Raw genomic sequence first — 25859 nt, forward strand, 5'->3', positions numbered from 1 at the left:
AAATCTCAGATTATTAGAAAGCCAAAAATTCTGGTATATATTTTTGATCCTTTATTTTAATAAATGAATGACTTTTATCTTACTCCTGCCAGAATGGCTAAAATTAGAAACACTAATGACAACTTATGCTGGAGAGGATGTGGAGAAAGTGGAACCCTCCTCCACTGCTGGTAGGAGTGCAAATTGTACAGCCATTTTGGAATTTCCTCAGGAATTTGGGAATCAGTCTACCACAGGACCTGGCAATCTCCCTCGTAGGCATATACCCAAAAGATCCACATCCATGCAAGAAAGTCATCTGTTCAACTATGTTCATAGTAGCTTTATTTGTAATAGCAAGAACCTGGAAGCAACCTAGATGCCCCTCAACTGAAGAATGGATAAAGAAGATATGGCACATTTACACAGTGGAATACTACTCTGCAGGAAAAAAAATGGAATATATAAATTCACAGGCAAATGTATAGAACTTGACAAAACCATCCTTAATGAGGTAATCTAGTAACCAAAAGAGGAACATGGCATGTACTCACTCACAAATATATGGATTTCAGACACAGAGCAAAGGATCACTAGCTTATAATTCACACCGCTAAAGAAACTAGGATACAAGGAGGATTCTAAGAGATTCATATAAGGTTCCTCACAGAATGGGAAAGGGACAAGATCTCCTGAGCACATGGGAAGTGGGGGGGCAGTGAGTGGAGAGGGAGCTAGGGAGAAAGAGAAGGGGAGGAGAAGAAAACATGTGGGATTGAGTAAGGGGAGGAATAGATGAGGAGAGAGAGAGAGAGAGAACACAAAAGAGGGAGCAATTATAGGTTTGAAGAGAAAACTGGCTGTAGAGAAATTTCCAGAGACCTACAAGACTGACCCCAACTAACAATCTGAGCAACAGTGGAAAGGCTACCATAAATGCCCTTCCCTGATAATGAGATTGATGATTAACTTATCCACCATCATGGAGCCCTCATCTAGTAGCTGATGGAAACAGAAGCAGACACCCACAGCTAAACACTGAGCTGAACTGGAATTCAGATGCAGAGAGGGAGGACAAGACCAGGCTTCAGAAACACACAGAGGCAGTTTACGTGAACAAGGAGGAGCTAATGGGCCCTCAGACTGATAGCTGGGAATCCAGCATTGAACTGACTCTGACCCCTAAACATGGGTCTCAGTTAGAAGACCTGGGAAGTCTAACGGACCTCTGACAGTGGAACCAGGAATTATTCCTGGTGCACAAAAGGACTTTGGGAGCACATTCACTATTGGCAGGAGGAGGGAGGGCCTAGTCCCTACTCCAAATGACTTGACAGATTTAGATGAACCCTCCTGGAAGGCATCAATCCTACATGTGTATTGGGGAGGGGTGGGAGGGGAGAGTAGAAGAGAAGGAGAGGGAACTGGGATCAATATGTCAAATAAAAATAAAATAAAATAACATTTTCCCACACCAAGAAAAGATAACGCTGAATTTTATTACACTTTATATATGATCAAGACGTATTTATACATATCAGGACAAACTCCCAAGTATCAAATTTGCTCTCCTATATGGGATTTTATTATGAATAAATACATGTTCTAGATATAACATGATTGGTAGTGCTTAAATATGTATCCTCAATAGCATCATTCCAAAAGTCTATTATTCATAGTTACTTATTTGTGCAGTTTTATAGCTAACATGTCAATCAACAGAAATCTTATATATCGTATCTGTAAAATATAACCATTAAAGATATTAGCATCTGATCTCAAAAGCTGGATCATAATATTTGTCACCTTTGTACTTCAGACATTATTTTCCTGTCCATATTAGTTTCTCCAAATTGATTGTGTTCAATTTACTATTGTGAATAATGTATCCCTGAATATAACAGAGAGAACAGTTCCTTGGCTGACAAAGTTTGTTATGGTTGAATCCAGAGAAAGGCTGAGGTGCACTTTTCTTTCAAGAGGAGAATAGATGAAAATTTCTACAGGATCCCATCAACTTTAGCATTCTCCACTACTAACTAGCCAAGCTTGTCATGTAAAGCACAGGTCTTCATCAGGTGAAATAAAACCCAATTGCTTCATAATACTTTGCCTTGGTACTGTTTTGTTTTGTTCTTGTTAGATTTTGACATCTTGACATTAACCTGAACATACTTTGGAAGAGGAAAATCTCAGTAAAGAAACTGAATATACCATTTTGTCCTGTGGACATGCCTGTAGTACTGTTTCTTGCTTGCGTTATTAATGTGAAATACCAAGGCCTACTTGGCAGTTTCTATCCCTGCACATGAGTGCCTAGGTTGTATAAGAAATGTAGACAGAAGAAGCAACCAGAAAGCAATATTCCTTTGCATGGTCTATGCTTAGATACCTGCATCCATGTTCCTGCTTTGGATCCCTGTCTTGATTTATTGTACTTATTTATCTCAATGATAGACTGTGAGAGGCCTATGTAAGCCAAATAAACCTTTCCTCCACAAATTGGTCCAGCCAGTATTTCATCCCAGCAACAACAACAACCAAAAACAAACAAACAAACAAAACCATGGCTATCGATCTATATTTCTTTTCTGTTCCAATTTTCATTCATCAAGGTTTTCCATAGAACAACTTTATAATGACACAGGTTTACTTAATTTCTTGTCTTAACATGTTCTTCTGGCATATCAATCAAAGATAGTGAATAAAAACACCTGTATCTTTAGGAGATGGATGATTGAGAGTTCAGAAACATAGCACATCTAATTGATTTTTGTCTACTGTAATATGCTTTATTTGCTTCCATTTAAGCATGATGAAAACAATTCAAATAACTGCACCAATTTCTTCTAATTTAAATTGTAACTGATGAATCATTTTTTTCATTTGGAAAACATCAACTTCATTACTGGGGTACAATCTAATTTATTTGGAATGTAGTTGCTGAGGGTGAAAAAACATAATGGATACTAATAGGTGGTTTTTATTCTAGAAATATTTCAATCAGTTCAGGAATATTTTAGGATATCATTTAAAAAAGTTATAAATAACCAACATGCTAAATAGTTTAATACACCATGGCTGTTTTCCATTTTCACCAAGGTCTGTGGCAAACCTGACGTAGGCAACCCATATATTCTGACAAGTGTCATTTAGGCATGTATGTGGTTTTTGACAGATGCATAACTAGGAAATAGAATTTCATACTATTTGCATGTGTGGAAAGTGTGAACTTCACTAATAGTAAGTTTTTGCTTTTCAGTCTTCCTTTAATTCTGTGAAGAATTCTAAGAAGCACCATTATTTTAAATTTTTGTAGCAAATCCATTTTCATTATTACATTTATGTATTGATCATTGGACTTGCACTTTTGTAGATGGAAGTTTCTGTCCTGCCTGGTGCCATAGCCATTAAGCCCCAAACAAACATGCAGAAGCTTGTATTCATTATTAAAACTTTGTCCTATTACTCAGGCCTATTAGCTAGTTCTTACAACTTAAATTTGCCCATAATCTATGGTTAAACTTCTGGCTTGATACTTTTTCTCAGTAAGACATTCTCATCTTAACTTCTACCGCATCTGTCTGGTGACTGATTCTCTGCCTTCCCGATTCTAAGAATTCTCCTACTCTTGTTCTGCCTATACTCCTGTCTGGCTATTGACCCATCAGTGTTTGATTAAAACAACACAAGTGACAAATTATTACAGTGTATAGCATCATTTCCCATAGCACAAGTAAACATTTTCCTTGCACATACCTAAATCTTCCACCATATTTTGTCCTTAAACCATTTCTAATTTTAATTATTCCTAATATAGCCCAAATGGACAAATATATGTAGATGCATTGATTATAGCTCAGATAAATGTCCATGTATTTATTTCCCTTCCCATTGGAAAATTAAGACAATTGAAGAAGACTGGAGAGATGGCTCAGTGGTTAAGAACATTAGCTGGTCTTCCAGAGGAAGTTGATTCAATTTCCATAATCCTTATAGCAACTCACTGCTCAGTATCAAGTGGAGCTTTTACCATTTTCTTGGCTCATGGACACTTTACACATGTACGATACAAGGGGATAAAAGCAGGCACAACACAAATGTACATAAAATCAAAATAAATGAAACACTTTTTAATTTAGAATTTAAGGGACATCACTTAAAATTTTAAAAAAGATTAAGGGATTAACTACATTTTGTAAGCATTAGATAGTATCGAAAGTTTCAGATATTTTGATTAAACTTAGATGCAGACACTGTGGTGAGGCAACACTAATGTGTTATTCGTGCATAGTGATTGATGATCTATCAATAACCATAAGAGAGTCACAAAGCTGAACATATATTGTCATAGATGACTACTCCTAATACAGTCCGAGTTAGGTTTTGAATCAGAATGTATATTTTTTACAATGACACTGAAAAATTTTAGACCTTGTTTTTGGATGTCTACAATGTGTCACGATTTAAGGCATGAGAAAAATAGCATCCGGTTCTCTGCAAGTGTCAGACTACATGCGATCACTTCTTAAGAGGCCCCATTTTCTTAAAAAATAAAAAAGTCTTCTGCGGAACATGAACACTCATGAAAATTAGACTCTGAAGTGACAGCCTTGGGTGATTTAGGAAGTAAGCATAGCATTTGTAGTCGTCACTTCAGTGAGTGTTTAAAATGATAAAAATTGTCTTCGCTATCACCAACAGTGTCATAGGAGCTACTGCCTCCTCTCCTGCCATACGAAACTCGGAGGAATGACATTATCCTTGTCAAGCATTCTGCTTCTATGTGCAAAAATGTCCTTAACTGTTTTGGAAAATATGTTTTGCAGTTTCTTTCAATAGTCTGAAATCACTTGTAAATATGCACATGTTATGTTCCTGTCAACAAATTGAAATGAGAAAGAAATATATCCAGTCATACTTTTCCTCAAGAAATATTTTTCTAATATATTTAACTCTGTACTTACCAGTTGCATTTTGCCTTCTACAAAAATCAGCAGCTAACATTTCTTGAGTTTACAGAAAAGGCCCATATATTTATAAAGCAATATAACAATTCCTTTAACTAATTAATATTTTAAAGGAATTGGAAATGCATTGAATTTTTCTGATTCATTGAATTTTGGCAATTAAGTGCTGTTCATAATGTATTCCAAAATTTTAGTGTGTTATGAAAGGAAAATAAAAAGAACAGATAGGAAAGAGTCCTGTGAATACGATCGTACTTCTATGACTCATAGATGTTAATAAAACACCCATCATAAATTATCACAATGGTAAATTCTGTATTTATAGTGGTATGATATCTTCATCTTCAATCATTAAATTGTTTATATATGTATAGGATTTTATATACTTTTAATTAAATATAGATTAATTAAAATACTGAAAATTTTATTATGTATTTTGTGATCCATGTAGTCTTTTTCCAAAATGTTAAAAAAGTTTTGTTCTAAGATCCCTCTTTCTTAAATGTCCTAATAAAAAGCAAATACACTCCTGATGTGATACTTCATATTTTACCCCACTAATTCTGTTACGCATTCATTTATAACATAATTTAAGTAAGCTTAATTATTTTGTAAGTAGTTTGTAAGAGTTATCTAAATGCTAAAGACAAAGTAATTCTTATTTCCTGTTGTACTTTCTTTGTTATCTACAACTCCCAAAACCTTCAGGATCCTTAATGTAGCCTTGAAGTATTGTCCGCATTTCAGCAGGAGCAATAACAGTTCTCCAAATCTCATAAACATGCTTTCATTTCAACGGAATCATCTCTTAAAGGCCTCTACAATTTAATGAATAAATTCATAAATATTTTATTGGTGTAAGGTATTTTACCAAGATGTTCAATATTGCTTAATATAATAGTTATCAAAAACATAAAAAAAATTGTAGTGAATAGAGCTTGAAAACTAAAAGTAGAACATAAAAGTAAGGTAAAAAATGTAATAGCTGTATCCATCATGGTCAATAAAACTTTATCGAGGGCTTTCTATTTATTTAACTGTAGGCTGGATGCAGAAAAATAAAAAAGAAAATTATGGTACATTCATAGAATGCACTATCTTTACATGTTTATAAAATGCTTTGTAGGGAAAGCAATAACAAAACTTAAAAACTGTTGAAAGAAAATAGAAGGGATTGTTTTCTCTGTTAATTTTCCTTAGTCTTTATCCCTTTCTACCGGTTTTTCTATCAACACATTTTTATTTTATTTTTCATTTATTTTGCATCCCAACCACAGTTTCTTCTCCTTCCTTTCCTTCCATTCCTGCTCCCATCTTACTCTCCCATTCCTTCCTCAATCCACTCATCCCCTATTTCTGTTCAAAAAGGGTCAGGCCTCTGAATACATGGTTTTAAATAGCTAATTGAAGGACTGCTTACTTGTAAAACATAGTTATTATATTGCTAAGATGCTTATTTATTTTTATAAGAATACTGGCATAACTCAGTATATTTAACTATTTGCAATGATTTTAAACATATTTTATTGTTGTGTATATTTTACTCTTTTGCTATGATGGGCTCTTTGTTCTTCTGGGGGGGTTCACTGAACAATCCCCAATAATTATACCCACACTGGGATACTTACTTATGAATACCCGAACTTAGCTTGGCTTGTTTCCAGCTAGCTTTCCTTAACTTAAATTATCCCATCCACATTTTGCCTCTGGGCTTTTACCTTTCTCTATTTCTGTATGCCTTTCCTTCTTACTCCCTGGCTGACTGCGGAGCTGGATACCTGGGCCAGGCTGTCCTCTCTCCTCTTCTTGCTCCCCCCTCTTCTATCCTCCCAGATCCTCTTCGTTCAAATTTCTCCTATTTATTTTCTCTGCCTGTCAGCTCCACCTTTTTTTTTTTTTTTTTCCCTGCCTTGCTATTGGTTGTTCAGCTCTTTATTAGAGGAACTGGTTATCTTAGACGGGAAAAGTAAAATCTTCAGAGTCAAAGAATTGCAACATAAAGGAATGCAACACATATTTGCATCATTAAACAAATGCTTCATAGCATAAGCAAATATAACACACTTAGTGTAACACACTTTCAATATCCTACAGCCATGTTTAGAAGTTATCTGTTGGCAGGTTTGGCTGATTCCTGCTTAGCACTGTGTGTTGATATCCTGGCTTCTCCCTCTCCCAGAGTCCTGGACAACCTGACCCGTTTCCTGCTCCCAACTCTTCTCCTTCTTCTTCCCGGTGATTTCTCCTCAGCACCAGCCTGTCACTCCCAGCCCTTTTCTGGGCCCGTGCCTTCTCCTTAGGGAGTCCTTCTTGGTCTTAGGGCCTCTCTAATCCGCAGGCTCTACCCCTGCCCTGGGATCACTCTTCTCCAGGCTACCTTCCCTAGTCTGGGTATCCATCTTTGACAGGTGATCACTCCTCACTGATGGCTGTCAAAGATTGCATAGCTGCATCATGCATGCATTAGGTGGCTGCATAAGGATTCTGCATGCAGAAACCAGCATCTCTGTGTAGTGCAGGTGTTAGGTGGTTGCTTAAAAGTTGTGCATGCTGAATTCATGTAGAACTGGAGCCAGGCAGAGCTGGGCCAATGGAAGCTCCATGACTCCAGTTTTAATGGCCCCGACTGCTGAGACTCATTGTAAACCGTCCCTGTTCCTTATATAAGCAAGCTCCTCCTGCTTATTCTCTTCTGCTTTTCATTTCTCCTCCCCTCCCTTTGCTCCCTTTCCCACTAAACTCCTTGTGGGTTTGTTGAGTTTGGAGGATCATGTTTCATTGCCCGCAGCTGCAGCAAAAAACAACACCCCGTTTTCCAACTACCGATGAGACGAAGTTCAAATTGCCTCAAAAGTTTAGATCATGAATTAAGAAGACCTAAATGCTACAAGATTATTTAAAGAAAAACATCATATGCACCAGAATGCCCTCCATTATGTCAAGAGACTAACAGATACTTTAAACAAATAGGTGTACTATTGTTAGCTTCATTGTTTCCAAAATAACGGGAGCCACCTGTTTGTTGAACAGTACAACCCATAAAAAATAAGAAAGAGAAAGAAAAATGTATTCCTTAACTTCAGGGTTGATCAGAAGTCCCACTTTACTTATGCTCCACAGAATGAACCCACACATTCTTATTGTGTGTGGCAATACATGGACACGAATAAAAATACGAAGTTGGTGGGGAAACAGAGATATTATTCTGGGAAAGTAAGAAGAATGTGGAGGAAAGGAATAGAGAAAAATATGAAAAAAAAACACATATTGTTCATTTACAAAATTATAAAAATTATGAAAAGAAGTGACGTACAATTGACAACATTCCTATTTTAAACTCAGATTTTTGGGGAGGTTGGCAAACTAGAACTCCACATTTCATATTCCAGTTAATTTGCCCAGCTGTTCCAAGTTTCTGCAGCTAAGATAAATTACAAACCCTATCACCATATATTTGTTGGGGCTTTCTTTGAATCACATTCTGTACAAAATAAAAGAAATGAAAACTTGAAGTTTTACGCAGGGTGCACCTGAAAAGCCAAAAGCAGAGAGCATTATAAAGATAGAGAAGAGCTTAGCTATTACGGCTCATGATTCTGATTTTGTAACAATGATATTGTCAGGTTTCCTGAGTTGGCTGGGACTGGATGAACATAGATTTTACACAAGAGTTTCTTGTCCAAATAATCTTTGATCACATACATTCATTGTTAACATTTGTTTAATTCCTGTTAAAATTTCATTTTTTTATATTGAATGCCCTGAGAGTTTTGTTTCTTCTAACAAATAACATTTAGCTTTCACTCAACTTGGAAAAAATTAAAGGTGATTCTCTAATATACACACACATATATGTATATATGCACACATATATGCATGTTTTTATCCATTACACATGTGTTTGTATATTATAGGGAGATTTGAATGTTTGAGTGAGCTTTGGAAGGACCAATTATTTTCCTTTTGATGATAATACAGAAGTTCATAATTTTAAACATCATAATACTGTGTCTGCTGAGCAGTAACTAGCCTCCAAAATTTCATAACATATATATGAGGAAGTGGACAGGCAAAGCCCAAGAGCTCAAGCCCACAAACAGAACTACTGACAACTGAGAAGCCTCAGTGTAGGAGACATAGACATGCTCAGGAAAGAGTACTTTAATTGGCTATCCCATCTGAAATGATCCGACATGAAAACATACATACAAGTGACGATATGCAGACTGAGCCGGTTTTATTTTTGAATATATATGTATAGAACTGAGGGGTCTAATCTCACCTGCTCATCTCTCATCTCCAGGCAAGGCCTCCAGTGTTTTTTTTAAATGAAATAGGTTATCATATACATGAAGGGAATCAAATAGTGCATATTCCTCAATCTTGTCATATTTTGGATATTAAGAAACAGAATAACAAGACAAAATATGTGTTTGTATCCTTTAAATTTTAGTTAGGAGGACTAGGCAGTCTATGGGGCCTCTAGTAGTAGATCAGTATTTATCCCCAGTGTAAGAATGCACTTTGGGAGCCCATTCCACATAGAGGGATGCTCCCTCAGCCTAGACACATGGGGGAGGGCCTGGGCCCTGCCCCAAATGATATGACAGAGTTTGAAGATCCCCATGGAAGGCCTCACCCTCCCTGAGGAGCAGAAGGGGGTGGGATGGTAGGGGCTGGGGAGGATGGGAGGGTGAGGGAACTGGGAATGACATGTAAATCAAGCCTGTTTCAATTTAAAATAAAAAAATTATCAAAAAGATTTCCAAGGTGTAAACATCTTAGACAGTGCACAGTACCCAAATAAACATTAGAGCAACAGGGTTTTACATGTGCAAAATGAACAGTTACACTTTTGGGTCAATAGTGAGTGGATTGATGGTAATGGAACCTGGGCACCCAGAAAAGACTACTTGCTCAGATTTTTAGAAATACTCTTTTTGCAGAAATAAGATGTTTGGTTTTCACAAAATATAGCATAGCAAACCTAGAACAAGTGTTCAAACTGTTTTTCAAGTAGGCCTTGAAATTTGTTTATATCTTGTCTTGCGGTAGACGGCTTTGACAGCAATACTACCCAAGGGTCAGTTTGGAATCCAGCTCTCACATCTTTTTTTTTTTTTTTTTTTTTTTTTTTTTAATAATGTTGGCCATGAAAGCAACTGAAGGAACATGAGGGCATGAGGGAATTCTAGAACAGTAAATGGAAATGTGCAAATGTTCCAGGAGCATTAAGGTAAATTACAAGTAAGGTGGTACCTGGCTAAGAAAGAAGCGCAGAAACATGAGGAGAGGAGAAGGAGGGAAAGAAAATGAAGGAAGAGGGTGAAATAATGTGTGAGAGAGAACAAAAAGAAGCAAGGGGAGGGAAGAGGAGGGGAGGAGTCTGGGGATCCAACTGGACTGTGGGTAATCAGAATCTGGGACACAATACAGGCTGATTGAGGTTTATTCAGGGAGAATTCACTTACACAAGAAGCAGATGACCACCACGGGTTCCCGCTCCGAGGACGTCCTCGGATACAGATAAACCACGTGGAAAACGTAGATAGATAGAAATGGGTTGATATTTATGACAGACCTAGCCAATAAGAAAAGCTAGTAACAGGGCAATAGCTTTATATCTAGTATAGCATTTCTGTGTGTTTAGGCTGCCTTTCCCTTAACAAAATGGTGGGTACTAAGAACTTCCACTTAAAAATAACAAAAGCCTAAAAGGGGATTTTAAAAACAAAAGAACAGAGGCAAAGAAGGCATCTTCGTAGCAGCATTTTTCTTGGGCTGGCTCTGTTTTGCTATTGACAAGCAGAAATTCTCCTGCTCCTTTAAGGGAGGTTTTCTGACTCAGCATAAGTACAACAACCATGGGTATTTTTTTAAGATGCCCTGCTAACAACTGAATGGTGTGTAGGAACAGCTGCAGTGGCAGTGACCACATCTCCAAGCCTGCAGCATAGACTTAGGCACTGAGCACAGCTCTCAGGGCTGGGGAGTAAACATACCCCCGCCATCTTGGATAGACGTTGGCTAAAATAGTTGCGGCTTTAATTTTGGCAATGTTATTGTTTAGCAGATAAAATATTCGTGTCCAGAACAAGATAAAGATTTACAGTAAAAGACAGATTCAGATAAAGGAAAACTTCTAAATGTTTATAAACTGTTTAAAGTATACAGAGGCTTGGAGGAGAAAAAGAAACAGGATAAAGTGATTAAACAAAACAAAATAAAAACAAAAACAAAAAATAAATATAACATCTGGGTGCAGTGGCACATGCCTTTAATCCCAGCACTCTAGAGGCAGAGGCAAGCATCTCTGAACTTAGGACAGACAAAAGTTACACATAGAAACCCTGTCTTAAAAAATGAAACAGTAAAAGTAAAAAAAAACATAATAATAATAATAATAATAATAATAATAATAATAATAATGCCACCTAAATTGGGAAATACAGAGTCCGGTTACTGTATGCTATTGTGCTATCTTTAAATTGCTCGATTGCTAAGGAAGAAACAACTGCTAAACTATACTTGATTATCAGTGCTGCCAAATTAATCCAATTTATATATTTTAAAAATGCCTATACTTCAAAAATTAAGCCTAAGGACAGATTTCTAGGGAAAAGAGTTTCTATTTTTTTCCACAGCAAATGAAAATCTGTGAATTCCTTCCAGACTTACATGGTTTGATTAAACAAGACCCCCTGAAACAGTGTCCCAGGTGATCCAAAATTCAAAACAGCTGGGACAAGGCAGCCTTGCAGACTACAGCAAAGATTTCTGCATCTTCTTAGGATCCCCATGGTATTACAGCATCAGCAAACAGCAGGAAGCAGTTTGGAAAGAACTATGCCCAAATTCCCAAATATTGTCTATAAATGTTTGTTTTCATTTAAATGGGGTTGGTTAAAAATGGTTAGTGATCATTACCGATCTCTTTAAAAGTAAAAAGGGATTATTGTTTAGAAATAAATACTTTGTTTTGGGTTTTATTTTATTGATACAAATTCAAAGTCAATTTTGTGATATGTACATTTCTCCTCTTCTTTAGGTATTGTGTTTATATAGCTCATTTAAAAATATAACATATAATTAAGTCCAAATTATAGTTACCTATAATAGTCAAGACATATACTTAGGTGTGTTAGGTTTTCATAGATATATAGAAATATATTTCAAATGGGTAGGCTTCTTCAAACCTTTCAAAGACCCACAGAATAAGGTATTTAAAATGGTTTAACATAACTGTTCCTGGCAACATCACATGTGTCAGAAAGCAGGATGGACATCGAAGAAACTCATTATGGAGTTCACTCCCAACATAGCAATTTGGCAAGACACTGCTCCTGTCTCGACTGTTTGACTTTATGCTGTATAAACTGGACATGCAGGACCCACAGGAAATTGCTACAGATGGACATTGCTACAGAGTTCCTGCTTCATGGAAGAGTCTACCAGACATTCTGCAGGACACAGAGAAAAGTGACTGACAAACTGCCAATAAAGCAGACAGTTTAAAGTTTCCTGCTTTGCTGAGGAGTCTGCAAGACACACTATGGCCTATAGGCTGAAGATGGAACATTATAGGAGAACTTCAGGTAACTGAAGAAGCAGCAAGTTGTCTCTGTCAATTCTAGAGTTTATATACTATCCTTGTGTGGGCTTTGATGGAGGTGAAGATATAGTTATAGTTTTCCTTAGGATTAAAGATAAGTTACATATTCTATCACAAAGACAGGATAGATGATAGAATATTTTCTTTAATTCTTGATAATGTTCATGTATTAAATATTGTTAACTATATTTCTTATTTGATAACTGTTTTGTTATATATATTTCTATGTTAAAGTTAAAACCTTTCTTTTTATTTTAAACAGAAAAGAGGAGATGATGGAATATGTAAACACTGTAAATATGTTTCTTATGTGTTAAAATAAATCCGTGTTGACCAATAGGAAAGCAAGATAGGTGGAACTAGGAGACAAGTAGGACTCTGGGGGATGTAGAAGGGAGGAGTCAAGATGTAGGACTTGAGAGAAGAGGTCCAGGACCCAATCTAAGTGGAAACACTTAGATTGATTTAAATTGGTTAATACTTAAAACAGAGTTAGCCAATAAGAAATGCTTGTGACCAGCCAACACTTTCAAAATTAGTACACGGGCTCTGTGTGTTATTTGGGGCTTATGGGGCTCTGGGACCAGGCTAGTAGGAAACTGCTTGTAAAAAATATCTAAATGGAATACAGGTTATAATGGGAAGAGCTTCAGGCTTTCAAGCTAAGACTATTGCAGCAAGGAAAAAGATAAAATTGCACAATTTCTTTAGCTGGATATTCTTCCTTTCTTTCTACCCTTTCTTTCTTTCTGTCTTTTTTTGTTGTTGTTTGTTTGTTTGTTTTTAAAGACAGGGTTTGTCTGTATTGCTTTGGAACCTGTCCTGAAACTTGCTCTCTACCAGGTTGGCTTCAAACTCATAGAGATCTGCCTGCCTCTGCCTCCCGAGTACTGGGATTAAAGGTATGTGCTACCACTGCCTGGCTAGCTGGATTCTCTTTACACTACCAGATTCCAAATTATGACATGGGCACTTCTTAATAAGCATAAAAGCTTGGCCTTAGCTTATGGTAGTTGCCAACTAATGAATATAACTTAAAGTAACTTACTTATATTAATCTGTCTTCTACCATTTGGCTCATTACCTCTTCTCATTACCTTAACTTTCTATTTCCTCTTAATCTTTCTGGAAAATCCAGTACCTCTCAGATATTCCCTAGCTTCTGTCTCTTCCTAGAAGTCTTGTTACCTTCTTCTGCCCTTTATTCATTCATCCCTTTATTAAAACAATCAGAAGATGTCTTGGAGGACACAGTCTTCACAGTGTACAAAAAGATTATCTCCCCAAAACTTTCTAACTCATTAAGATGTGAATGTTATATATAAACAGCTCACTGCAGGGCTCTTACCTAAAGGCTCTGTAAGTTATCTGCACCAGAGCTGCACAAAGTTGTTTAGCATGTGATTCCATTGCTGGAGCAGAGTGTGTTGTCAGTGACTAGTCGTTGCCACTATGAAAATACTCTTTGTCTCAGCTGAAAACATTCATTTTGTGCCTTGACACTAATCAACATTCTTGAGAATCCCAGCAAACCTGGATGTAAGCTAATGGCACAATTTTGCTTTCTTCCCTCATCTTATCTCTGATCTCACTATTCAAATCTTACATGAACCAATTTCTAAAATGATCACTTATACAGACAATCTCTGTTTCAGTCTCCTCTTCTGGGAGATTTTTATGATGAGGATGGGTTGATTCTTCATTCTACGATTTCCATAACTTCCATAAAATATTCAAAGTGCTGTGAAGTTCGGAAAAGAATCTCTGAGTTACTGGCTTTGTCCTACTGGAATAAAACTCCCTGAGTTTATATAAAAATATAATATTTGAGAGTCAATGTGCATGTTTGCAGTTAAGAAGTATATGTATACTAATGTAGGCACACATTTTAAGCACAAATTTTTAAATAGAAGATGTAAGGAGTATGGTTTTTCCTCCCACCGCCTGGTCTTGTCCCACTGCCACGCCAGCCCCAATTAACACACAGAGACTCTGTATTTGATATTATGCTGTTGGCCAGGTGCTAGTTTCTTATCGGCTAGCTCTGTCTTAAGTATTAACCCATTTGTGTTAATCTATGTATTTCCACGTGGTCTTCTTACCCGGAGCCGGCTGCAGTGTACTGCTTTCCCCAGACTCTCCATCTTGGCTCCTTCCTACTTCCTCTTTCCTCCTTGTCTCCTTGTTTCAACTATCTTACTTTCCTATTGGCCAACAGTGCTTTATTCATTAACCAGTGTGAGAAACATATATACAGAATAACATCTCCCATCAAGAAGAATAGAAGTTATAATTACTTATAAGGTTTTGATAATAAAATAAAATAAAATAATAGTAACCTAAGGGTAGCTTAATGGCTCCCCGGTAAGAGAAGACCACATGAAAATACATAGATCAGCAGAAATGGGTTAATACTTAAGACAGAGCTAGCCAAAATGAAACTAGTACCGGGCCAATAGTGTTATATCAAATACAGAGTCTCAGTGTGTTATTTGGGGCTGGCGTGGGGGCAGGACCAGACCAGCGGCTGCAGGAAAAACATTACTCCTTACAATATGTGAATAATAAATGCAAAATTATGTAAAATACTTAAAATATTACATTCTTCACTTCCAATATTTTTAGAAGAAAAAGAAAGATGAATTAAAATTAAAGGGATAAAGAAACAAAGGGAGAAACTAAATGAATAGGGAGCCTTTTGTGATAATAATGACCAATATGGCTGCAATGTCATGTTTCTTCCAGTGCTATAATATATTCTTCTTGAAGACTGTTTTACTCTGGGAAGATATAGCTCAACTCCTGAGTATACAGGAGACAGCTGTCGGCATGTGCCCTTCAATTTGACAACTCAACTTCAGTTTTATGTGGCTCAGTACATCTTTATTACTAGACCAACTGCTCTTATTGCTCAGCACACATGGAACCATATCCAAGAATCTCTGTGAAACCGAGTGAGTGCTTCAGTAAAAATATTCTATCAAAAGAAGACTTCAGTGGGCCAACGGTTTCTGTGATTTCTCTTTTGTCACTCAGTAGCCATGGTAATTACAAAAAGAACTTGATAAGGTAATTAGATCAATTAAAGGGATAACAATGCATTTTACAGCCCAGAGACTGCTAAACTTTAGGTTCTAGAAACCCTGACATTTGAGTCATGTTACTTGTCATTAAGGCAGAAATTGCTGTCTGTTGGCTATTTTTCTGGTTTCCTCTTTCATGGGGCTAATAACTTTTCTGCTGTTCACATTCAAACATTTGTTTTGTCCTATTCTCTTAAGTGTGGTTTTGCCAGGTTGTTGCTCTTCTATTACCCATCATAGTATTTTCTCTGTTTTAATGGCTATTTTATTTTTATCATTTTTTTTTATTTTCAGAGATCTATTTTCTAAATTTTTATATTAATCCCAATGCACACTCTCTCCACTCTTGCTACTACTCTTTCTTCCCTTCATCCCACCACCCATCCAGTCCTCAGAGAGAGTAAGGCCTCCCATGGGACATCAATGAACTCTGCTCTTTATTTTGAGGCAGGACCAAGACCCTCCTCCCTATATCTAAGCTGAGTAAGGAATCCCTCCACAGAGAACGGCCTCCAAAAAGCCAGCTTAATACTTGACCCACTGCCAGTGGCTCCACAGACTTCCCAAACAACACCAATGTCACCCACTTTCTAAGTCCCTAGTTCAGCCCTATGCGGGTTTCTTGGCTGTTATTACACAGTCAGTGACTTCCCATTAACAAAGGTCAACTGTTTCTGCGGGGTATCCCCAACCTGATCTTGTTCCTTTTGCTCATATTATCACTCCTCCCTGACTTCAACGGACTCTGGGAGCTGGACCCAGTGCTTATCTGTGGATCTTTGTATCTGCTTCTATTAGTTACCAGATGAAGGTTCTCTGATAATAATACAGGTAGTCATCAATCCCATTACAGAGGAAGGCCACCTCTCTACTGATGTTTAGAGTCTTAGCTGGGGTTATTCTTGAGGAGTCCCATGAATTTCCACATCAGACAAAGGACTTATCTCCAATTATATAAAGACTTCTAGAACCTAGACATCAAAATACCAGGTAATCAAATTAAAAAAAAATGAGGTAAATCTAAACTCAAAAGGAGAATCTCAAATAGCTGAAAGACACTTAAGAAAACACCCAATATCCTTAGTCATCAGGGAAATGCAAATTAAAACAACTCTGAGATACCATCTTAGAATCTTCAGAATGGTAGAATAAAGGGGACGCTCCTCCATTGGTGGAAGAAATGCAAACTTGTACACAAACTTTGGAAATCAGTATGGATGGTGGTTTCTCAGAAAACTTGGAGTCAATCTACCTCAAGACCCAGTTATATCACTCTTTAGCATATACCCAAAGCAGTCACATTCATAGCACAAGGCATTTGCTCATCTGTGTTCATAGTAGCGTTTTTTCATAATAGCCAGAAGAACCTGGAAACAACGTACATGCCTCTCAACTGAAGAATGGATTAAAAAATATGGCCCATTAACTACACATTGAAGTACTACTGAGAAGTTTTAAAAAAAAAAAATGACATCTTGAAATTTGCAGGTAAATGGATGGAACTAGAAAACAAACAAAAAACAAACAAAAACAAACAAACACAAAATAACCTCAACCTGAGTGAGGTAACCCAGACTGATAAAATCATTTTTAAGTATAAATTATTCCCCTCCCCTTCCTTCATCCAAATCTTCCCACTTTGCTTTCTTTAAAACTGATATTCTCCCTTTTTCATTAATTATTGGTACATACATATTCATTCTGTTTTGTAACTAGAAGCAGAGTAAAGTTGCAGTCTGAGTATTTGATAGATATCTGTGTTTGCATCCATTTGTTTCAATCTCAACCTTGCGGTAAACCAATGACCATGTTTTCAGAAAATAAAAATGATTTTGTGATCAATGTCCTCCACAGAGTTTTGAATGAATTTGAGTATTGTTACACTCTAGTACGGAGTGTCATGGCCTTAATAACAGATAATGTAAGCAAGTACACTATGTTGTCAATATCATGGTATATGCCTTTCAGAAATAGAAGCTTGAAAATATATGTACTTTGGTAATTGTGACCTATTGGAAAATTCTGGCATATTTGATGCCTGAACAATTACTTGGTTTTGAGCAATGGAAAATAATCTTGAAAGAAAAATATTACTATTTTTCATGGGCAATATATATATATATATATGTATATATATATATACATATATATATATGACATTAAATAATTAGGGTGTTTCTTTATTTGTGGGAAAACTTCCTACAGGAATAGTATTAGATCATATGCACAAAGCCCCAGTAAATGAAATTTAGCAGTAAGGCAGAAGAAAGAACTGAATAATAACAGTTTTATGGTGCCCAGAATCACACCAAAAGCTTGCCATTCAAATTCTCAGGCAGTTTTATTGATGTTCATTTTCAGAATATATGTTGACTGGACTTTGACACAATAGTGCTAATCTGGCTATCAAACTTTGAATTATGGACTCTCAAATTCATAATGCAGTAGAAACTTATCGTTTAAATCAGTTACACATAACCAACACAACCCAACAAAAATAGACTCAGCAGATTATTTATATAAAAATATGAATATTTACATTTATAAATTTAATATATGTTATTTAATATCTAATAATAATAATCTAAAGGGAAATAAACTATCAATTGAAGAGTGTTGAGAGGATTTTGAAGGATATGTGAGAGTTTGGAGGGAGGAACGATAAGGGGGAAATGGTGGAATTATACTCTAATTTAAAAGTATTTTTAAAAGAAGAAAGAGAAAATACTGCAAAAGGAAAACAATTATAATTAGATATAGAATATTTATCCAAGTAGACTATTAGGTAATCCTTAGGGAAGAATTACAAATCATATCTTAGTTGACAATTACTTCAAAATTGAGTGAATCACAGACAAACCATCTTTATAGTAATGATATATTTAAGGATTTGATGACAAATGAATTTCAGTTATAGTACTCTCTATATATTGAAAGGTAACTTTATTTTCCATAGAAATGGCCACAGATCTATTAGAATATCTCTGTTTTATCATAATGATGTGCTCTGAATTCTATACCTTCCATTCAAGGAAAATCAACTCCTTAGTTTACATAACAGCTTAATGTGACATGAGCTGTTCCTTTTGAAATCATTAACATTACGACAGTATGTGGGAAAGTCTTAATGGAACAGGTGGGCAGACATATAAGCAAATTATTGAAAGAGTCTTTATTGGACTATTTGTATTTTTATAATTGTTAGGCTATAACTACTGTTCTGTATTATCAATGGATGATTGCACCTTAATGGTAATGCAAAAGTAAATTGACAGAGGGCACCTGTGTGTACATTTCTTTGTCCATTTAGAGGAAAAAATCAAGAGGAAAAAAACAGCAAGATATTCTACATAGCTCTATACTCAAGGAATGAAGATATAAAATAATAGAGAAGAACAGCAATCTACTCTTCATGCCTTTTCATATGAATGCAGTCAGAAGCACCCATATACACATGTGCACAAATACCATGCACACACACACACACACACACACACACACACAAACACACACACACACACACACAGAGAGAGAGAGAGAGAGAGAGAGAGAGAGAGAGAGAGGGAGAGAGAGTAACATTTACTTTCAAGCTTAGATGGAGAATGCACTGTAATTTACAACTTAAATTGTACTCCTAGAGTGGGTTTATGGTTTTACAACATAATTTATTGTGAGTTTTTTAGGATACATGGTATTGGTCATAAATATTAGTAATGCCAATTGGAACAGATAATATTTTAGTCGATATTTTAGCCAGTGGTAAGAGGGGGAAAAAAATCTTTTGAAAATGGAGAATGGTAAAAAATTCCCAAGGACTCAGTGCAGTAAATCACCAGAAAATAGATTACATCAAGCCATTAGTGGTAGTCCCATGTGGTCACAAGCAGATATTAGCTGAGATTGAACCTTAATATATTGCAGTTGCCACTCAACTTACAGAAGAAGTAACAGCTCATGATAAGCTAAAGTTTATAATGGGATTGCCAATTAAGTTATTCCACCTGGGAATTGCATCTTCTTGCCAATATATACATTCAGTATTATGAAAATGCACTCATGAGCATGAAGACAACTATGAAAGCTTTATCACCTTTAGAGTAAAGGGATTCCCTGTGACTCAAAACAGGTAAAGGATATATATTTAATGAAATATCATTTTGAAAATGGAAAACTACATATAAGTAAACCACTATCTTGAAAACATTTCCAAGATCAAAACATGTAAATTAGAGACTGTTTGACTTCTCATACATATATCTTGACATGTTAGTATTCTTAAACAACTTTAAATATGGGCATTTTGTGCCTTGTTCTACATAACAATGTGTGTTCTTAAAGGCCCTAGAGATGGGTACTAATTTAATTCTATGCAACCAACTACACAAACAAGTAGCCATTTAATGGTCAACTGGGCATGGGGACTTAAAAACTATGACATATTCCTTTCTGGTAACAAAATCAAGTAAAATATTTAATAGATTTTTTTATTATTAGCATACTAGGTAAATATTACACCTACTTAGCAGACAGCCTGATCAAGTTGAGGAAGGCAAAGGTCAAATAGATTAAATGATACAGCAATCATTATAAGAGATACTTATGAGCATATTTCCAACCATGGATAGAAATATCAGGATTTTGCTATTTAAATAGTTTGCTTTTAACTAAAATATGACTATATTGATTTTACCTGTCCTTTTCCTGACTTTAGCCCCCTACCAGTATCCCTCCTTCAAACCACCTTCATACCTCTTCAAATCATCATTCCTAAGTTATCTTTATTATTGTTACATAAATAAAGTAATATTCTCTTGATAATTTCATGTAACCAGAGAATTTTGTGACACCTTTCTCATTTATATAATTCTCATTAATGCTTTGTATTAGAGGTAGCCTCTTTCTTGGTTTCTCGGTGTCAGGCCGATTGAAATATGCTATCTAAACTTGCCATGATTCCTCCCAATAGAATCTGAACAAAAAAAAAAAATTGAAATGAATCTCCCCACTGACTCAGTCCTTTCCAAGACATCAGTTTGCTCATGATTCTCAAGTTATGTGTACCATCTCAAATTTTTCATTTGAGCTGGCAACAGTATTTGCCGATAGATCAAGTAATAGTAGAGCAATTGGACCTGTACAATAGACAACCCAGCTACACGGTGAACATTGATTCCTATTCAAGGCAAGAATCAATGGGGAAAATGTATGAGTCAATATAACAGTAATCTCCTTGTAAATATGCTCTTGGTAAATGTACTTATGGTATTTCACAGTGGTAAGTTATTCTCTGAGGAATGGTTTTAACAGAAGATCTGTGGGGTGACAGTTTTATATATCAATTGTCTACAGACTCGTAGACTGTGCATGGACTACTTAGGAAATACAATATAAATTACCAAGTCTCCAAAATAGAATGGTATAGTACACTGAAGTTGTTCAATCACATTTTAACATTTAGGAAATTATGGGCAGGGGGAACACAAAAACACTAACAGTCACATACAATTCTGCTAGTCACTTTCTTTGACGTTGTGCTTTTTCCAAACCCATTCCTGATGACTTTCTTTAGTAGCTACCATACACACTAGGAATGATAGTTTCCTAACTTAATTTTGAGTTTTCTCTTCATTTTCTATTACCTATTGCCTGTCCTCCTCCAGTGAAATGCAAGATATGTAGGCCTTAAGTTGTTTGTTCTCGATTTTCCTTAGAGCACACTTGTTATTCACTGTTTTGTACATAGTTTTGTATCAAGCCTAAATGTTTTCATTAGACTAAAAGGGTAATTTTAATGGGATATTCACTTTGTCTCCTTCTGTGGCACTGACCATGCCCATTGGGGGTGGAGCCAGGGGTGGAAGTGACCAGTGGAACTAGGTCAGAGAAGGAGCTGAGGAATGCTCTCTAGCGGCAGGATGTGGAGAGGAGAGCATCTGGTGGAGCCTGCTGGTGTTCATCTGTCTAGGTTGTAAGTTATTTCTCCCTGAATAAACATCTATTCAGTCTATTTGTTTATCCTGATCCTTATTAAACTGCAATATGGGAGAAATGAATCCATTGTTTTCCTCATCAATAATGATAATAATAATAATAATAATAATAATAATAATAATAATAATAATAAAACAACCTCCTCAACAACAACTACCATGTAGTGGCTATGTAGAATTACTGAACAAATGTGGGTGCTCAGGATTACTGTACTGCCACTCAGCTCCAGAAATACTGGAACATACAGATATCAGTTGTGGCAATGCCGTATGAAGTAGAAGATTGAACCATGTACTTTTCAAGGCGTTTGAATAATTCATTTCTGGATCTTGACACCAGAAAAGTTCAATGGCAAAGAATGAGCACCCTGCAAATTTACAATTGAACATTTCTGCAGTTGAATGATAACACAGACGATAAGATAATAAAGCCATGTTGATGACAAATGGAGATGCACTTGCCTTTCTTCTCAAAGCGAAAAGCATCCGTTTTCATTTCAAGCTTGTAATTCAAGTGCTTTTGGTGACTCGGGATAAGTTCGTAGTTTCTTCTCTTACACTTAAAACTTAGAATTTACTCAATAGTAAAATATTTGAAGTCTTCAATAAGAAGCATAATTTGAGTTGATGGTTTTTTTTCATCATAAAAAAATTAACAAATTTTACTGTAGCACTTATTTTACACAAGCCCACACAAAATTAAATATCAAACAATCCCTTGTTAATGTGTATTTTACTTAAAGACTTTAATTTTAACTGACCAATGTGTTATTAAATTTTTACTACATTGGCACATTATACATTTGTGTTAATGCCTTATTTATGAAAGGTAAAGACAATGAAGTAATATAAATCAATTATAAACAAAATAAAAATAGAATAATAACTATAAGTATGGGGCTGGAGAGATGGCATAGCCATTATGAGCACTAGCATGTGAGTCCTACCACCCGTATGGTAGCTCATAACTGTCTGTAATGCCAGTCCCAGGCAGACCTGAGACTCTCAACAAACATATATGCAAGCAAAGTACCAATAAAATAAATAATTTGCATAACGAATATTGAACAATAGAGTGTAGATTTATCCTTTATTCATATTTCAATAACTCCGGCTATGTTGAGTTTCATTTTAACCAATTTCAATAGTAAGGGAGTAACACTATAATATATTTCTATAAACATTTAATGAAATATATACAGATGGAGCAAATCACATGAGAGAGACAAGTACAGAAATCAAATTGTTGTAAAAGTGATAATGACATGGGAATAAAACTATGTGAAGACATTTGAAAAATATATGAAATAAGACAAGACAGTAACGATTGAAGTGGTATCTCTCCTTTCGCTTAAGAAAAATATAGTGACATAAAGAGGTGTTTGTATTCTAAGCCTCTAAATCTCTGAATGTATCAAAATTCACAAAGAAGAGCAACTGAAGCTGCACATGAAATCAAGTTTGTCCATCAACTGAATTTATTCTGAAAATATAATCTTAACTCATTGAGGTGAAATAAGCATAAATCCAAGAGTCCTTTGAATTACAAGAAGGTTGTAACAAAGAAAGCTAAGATAAATAATGTGAAAAGATCTCAAGTTACACTATTCATTTTGAAGCAGGTAACCCTGTGCTGGGAAAGGCGAGAAAGCAGTCGTCTAAATTCTTTCAAAGAAATGTTTATTGTTGACATGATGTCTTTACCAGTTGAGAACAATTCTTGTCTTCAGAAATATAGTAATTATTAAATAATATTTTGTTGTGTTCAGTCCCCACACCTGTGGCAATTTTTCTCTCATGCATAGACAGTGCTATTTTAAATAGCTTAATTCTTAATTCTTCCAATGGGCCTTTCCTCTACAATGCTCTTTTCCTCTTTTGACCACCACACTTAGGTAATGCATCATTTAGTCTTTCCTTCATTCCCATGCCTCATTGTCAATGCCACTAGATTCTGTATGACATCCCCAATATACATATTTTTAAATCATGTCAACATTCTTTGTATTTTATGTAGTATACTTTAAAATGTTATTCCAATAAATTCATTGAAACAGAATACCTTACTTATACCAGAGACCTTAACATGTCCCCAAACATTGTGTTTACACTGCCCCCTTCATTTTATTCTAGTTTTACTTCTCAAGGGCAAAAGTGATTATTATTATTACTTGTTTCATCCCAACCATCCATGGCAAGTAGAATTCTAGGGGGAACCTGCGATTTCTAAAATTTCTTTTGGACAAAATATCCTTACTCTCTTCTGTATGAACGCCTATTGATATGGAACCTATGTTTTAATGATTCAAAGGTGTGTTGCATTCTTTTATGCTGCATTTGCTTAACTCTGGGAAGCTGTGTTACATTGCTTGTCTAAAACAACTGATGATCTAATAAAAGTGTTGAATGGGGAATAGCAAGGCAGGAGAAAGAACAGGCGGGGCTGACAGACAGAAATTAAATAGAAGAATAAAAAGAAGTAAGAGAGATCAAGGGGCAAGAAAAGACAGAGCCAGTCACACACAGCCATACAACCAGCTTGGAGTAAAGTGAAAGCAAGATTGCAGAATTAAGAAAAGGAAAAAGTCCAAAAGCAAAAGGTAGAAAGGATAATTTTGTTAAGCTGGCTACAAATGAGCCAAGCTAAGGCTGAGCATTTATAATAGTAATAGTAATAATAATAATAATAATAATAATAATAATAATAATAATAAGCCTTTGTCTGTGATTTATTTAGGGGTTTGAGTAGCTCACAACCACATAAAACAAAAATCAAAACAGTAAAAACCAACCAACAAACTCCATTTGTTAATTAGAAGGAAAATTCTCACATGATTATGCAATTTCCATGATAGGAACATTTTACAGAAGTAACTAGCAACTGAAATAAACTGAATTTCTAACTGGAAAAAAAAAGAATACTTCATAGGTCCCTTAGAAATATTTAGACATATTTGAAGATCTGAAGCCCCTTAAGGTATGTGGGGAGAGATCAGTAGCAGGAGACAGACAGTTAAAGAGCTCTGACACCTAGAAAAAGCCCCAGATGAAAATTTACAAAATTTCAATCCTGCATTCTACACCAAAAATAACTATTTATTTTAAAGGGCTCTGAACTTCAGATGAGATCAAATTTTTCATTCAAGGTTTAGCATATCAAAGCATTGAACACAGAAGTCATGGGAAATATGCTACACTTTCTGATACAGAGAAAATGTGAGGTAATAAAGCCTTGCTGTTTTAATTTGCCTAATTGGAAACAGTTTGTTATACAGTATTAGCAAAGTATTCTATGTCCACAGATACCATACCTATTTCACTTCTTTTCCTTGTCCAAAGGATTCCCTTAATGGAATGAGAAATCGCCTCTTCTAAGTCCTTCAGATCTCCAGTGGCCACACTGATTACCGAAACCCAGGTAGGAATGTGATATTGTTTTGTTATCCAACTTTGTATCTAGAGAGTTCTAGCTGCCTTTCTAGCAGAATCTTAACTTTGAAGGTCAGATAGCCTAGGAGGAAATTAATTCTCTCCATTGGTGATCGTGTCCATCCTTTTTGATTGTTTGTTGTTTCTTGGTTTGAAACTGTAGAAAGGCTTTGGTTCTGATATTCAAGTTATATTCCTTTTCACTTGACTGCTTATACAGATTAAGTCAAAATTAACTGAACTCCCTTTCTGTTTCCCTCCTAAGAACACCAAGATTAAATAAGCAGTGTCAGAGGTCTTCGTGAAACTGAACCACACTCCTCAGTGCTTTGACTTTGCTGTTCATTACAATAACTGTAGCTCACTTGTCCTTTATAAGTAACTGCTGCCATTTGACCTCTGCCCCATTGGCATCCAATTAACTCCACTGCTTTTAAAGATCTGGTTCAGTGGACATAGCTCCCACTGAAATTACAGCCTGCCCAGAGTAACCATGTGGACCTTAAAGAAGGTGTGGGTTTCCCTTACCAATTTATTCCTATGATCTGTAACGGGACTTACACTGGGGAATAATACCCACCTTAATATGTCAATCTTCCTCTGCTTTGTAGAGATTCAGCAGTATTTTAAGAAAGTGAAGACAGTTCAACACATTTGGTGGTCGGCCAATTTCTGTTCTATATTTTATTCAGCCAATAAGATCAATTCCTAGTGAATCTCTAAACCTTCAATGTTACTACTATAATACTATGTTCATAATTCCGATTCAGTAGGATCAAACAAATAAATTAAGTGA

Source organism: Phodopus roborovskii, unplaced genomic scaffold, assembly GCF_943737965.1.
Source record: "Phodopus roborovskii unplaced genomic scaffold, PHOROB, whole genome shotgun sequence".
In the NCBI taxonomy this organism is placed as follows: Eukaryota; Metazoa; Chordata; class Mammalia; order Rodentia; family Cricetidae; genus Phodopus; species Phodopus roborovskii.